This window comes from Penaeus japonicus, unplaced genomic scaffold, assembly GCF_977035675.1.
Source record: "Penaeus japonicus unplaced genomic scaffold, GWHDUDI00000001_assembly GWHDUDI00000007, whole genome shotgun sequence".
Lineage (NCBI taxonomy): Eukaryota > Metazoa > Arthropoda > Malacostraca > Decapoda > Penaeidae > Penaeus > Penaeus japonicus.
The window spans coordinates 19,354,616-19,357,319 of record NW_028234409.1 but is presented as its reverse complement, the minus strand read 5'-3'; the positions used below and the strand labels follow the sequence as shown (position 1 = coordinate 19,357,319).

Here is a 2,704-nt window from a genome sequence, read left to right as displayed (position 1 = left end):
CCCTCTCTCATTCTCTCCCTCTCCCTCTCTCATTCTCTCCCTCTCCCTCTCTCATTCTCTCCCTCTCCCTCTCTCATTCTCTCCCTCTCCCTTGCCCTCACCCTCTCCCTTCTCCCTTGCCCTCACCCTCTCCCTTCTCCCTTGCCCTCACCCTCTCCCTTCTCCCTTGCCCTCACCCTCTCCCTTCTCCCTTGCCCTCACCCTCTCCCTTCTCCCTTGCCCTCACCCTCTCCCTCTCCCTTGCCCTCACCCTCACCCTCACCCTCACCCTCACCCTCACCCTCACCCTCACCCCCACCCCCCCCCCTCTCTCTCTCTCTCTCTCTCTCTCTCTCTCTCTCTCTCTCTCTCTCTCTCTCTCTCTCTCTCTCTCTCTCTCTCTCTCTCTCTCTCTCTCTCTCTCTCACACTCTCACTCACCCATTATTCTACTCACTTATGCTCTCACACCCACACACATTCACACTCACACTCACACTCACCCACTATCCCACTCGCGTATCGCACCAACACGCACTGATTTTCACCCCCCCACCCCTCACTTCTCTCTTTCTCACTTTAGCTTCTCTTGCCTCCCTCATCCTCTTCCATCCCTGTTAGTACACTGCAATTTAAGCAGACATGAACAAAAACACAGTAGAACCAGAGAGCTGCCTTAAAAGTTTTTATTTTTATTTTTGTCTTCAATATTGCTTTGGCATAATAATGTAAGGCTTAGAAATTAAAATGAATGTAATAATGGATGCTGAAGCACTCTCATAGCCAATGATTAAGAGATGGCTGTTAAATGGTAATATGGCAGACTGAAAGGAAGTTGATGAACCAAAGAACCTAATTAACAGTAATCAGAGGAATGAATGTGAGTACATTACACAGATCCCATTTTGGCATTTCGAGAATATGTATATTTTCCTCTCTTGTTTTTTATCATAGGTATCCAAGAAAGGATTATGTGTGGGCTGCCAATATCCCGGTATATGTTGTGCATATATAAATGAAATGTAATCACTTTTTGTTGGCTTGTAAATGGTTATAGAGAAACGGTTATTATAGTGATGACAAAACTATGTTAAACTTTTTTGACAGTTGATGCGGTAATATTCTCTCAGATATTGTGTGTTCTTTTAAAGAAGGAAATAAGCCCTCACAAATTGGGATAAAATACTTATATTTTATTGAAGGTGGTTTCTTTTTTTAAGATAACCCATTGCATCTTAGATTTTGTGGAACGGAACTCACTTTTGGTCATGGGATAATAACTGAATATTAGATTTATTGTGAGGAAAATTAAAGAAGTGTTAGTTTGACATGATATATTAGTTCCTTGGAAAAAAGACTGATTATTTTAGCATTTGAATGAAATTGGTAAACTTACAGATGTCATGAAAGCCTATTATTGTGTCTTTCCTGAAGTACACCTTAGCTGAGTACCCTGTTAGAGTGCTCGTTTAGATTTAGGCAGCCAGTTAGAGAATACATAACCTCAAAAGCATATTCTCTACCAAGGTGGCCTTCAGGGTGGATGCAACCCATGGCTTGGAGGCTAGTAAATCTAGATCATGCTATGAACTTTTTAGAAGAGAGGTCTTGGTGCCAACTTTATCCACACAACAACCAACAAGGGGGATTTTTCTGAGCCTGGTATTGGTATTACCTCCTGTGAAAAGTCCACCACTTCTTGTTATAACTTTAAATACAGTGATATTCCTCTTATATTGTACTCTATCCACCAAAGCAAGAAAATAAATCTTCATACTCTGAGGTGGAGGTGCAGAGCGTAATCAAGTGTGTTTTATTATGGAATGTATGAGCGAATAAAATATGAATAAAAATGGAATTACTATTATCTTTTGATTTTCTCATTTTTTCTGCATAAATATATATTCAGTGTTGAGAGGTATGTGCACTTATGTATTTGTATTATTCTACAGCAGAGAATTACAATAGAAATGATATTCAGTTCCATTGCAGAGCCAGTGTTTTTCCTCAGCTCCTTCAGTTTTTATTCTTGTGGAAAAGCTTTTCTTATTGTATATATATGGAAGTCCAGTTGACCACTGTATCTTGAATATTTTATTAAGGTTTGAATATGTAGATCATGCAAAGCTGGGATTAGGCAAATTTGAGTTTTATTGAATTTGTTAGGAGCTGGATAAGTATGGGGCTATGTATATCCCCTTTTAATTTTGCTACAAATTAGAGATGAGATAATTACTTTTGGGCAGGTAAGCATAAGATCATAAAAATATAGACCCAAGTTCCTATGGTATATAGCATATCCTATAAAAATCTTAGTACACATCATACCTGATACATGACTTAGTGAACCACAGCCTTGAAACCCCAGTTAACATGGCAATATATTTCAAAGTTATACTGATCTGCCCAATAAGAATTATCATTAAATTTAAACTGAGCTGCCCTCCACCTCTCCCATGAGCTGAATGCCAGACTGATGCTGTGTACATTTTTTAATCAATTACATACATTACCTGTTATAAATGATTGCCTACTTGTATATTATACGAGAATGTTTCAATAAAATAGCGGTCCAGTAGATGTGATTTTTGTTTCCCAATAGTTTTAAAAAATTTACCAAAAAATTTTGCAGCCATTAAATGTCAGCTCATGCATAAACCCAATAGAAAATGTACAACCTCTTGGGTGATACAGGAATGGTATAACTGAACCAATTCCATCATAGC

General features: G+C 38.8%; 1 protein-coding gene across 2 annotated transcripts in view; it reads left to right on the top strand.

Annotated features, from left to right (window-relative positions):
- LOC122250820 (ubiquitin-conjugating enzyme E2 Q2) overlaps window positions 1-1,840 on the top strand; it is a 25,040-nt gene extending 23,200 nt beyond the window's left edge. For both annotated transcript variants that reach the window (XM_043012472.2, XM_043012470.2), the window contains exon 9: window positions 1-1,840. This exon is cut by the window's left edge and continues 2,654 nt beyond it. The gene's annotated coding sequence lies outside the window, so the exon portion shown is untranslated.
- Window positions 1,841-2,704: the final 864 nt, after the last annotated feature.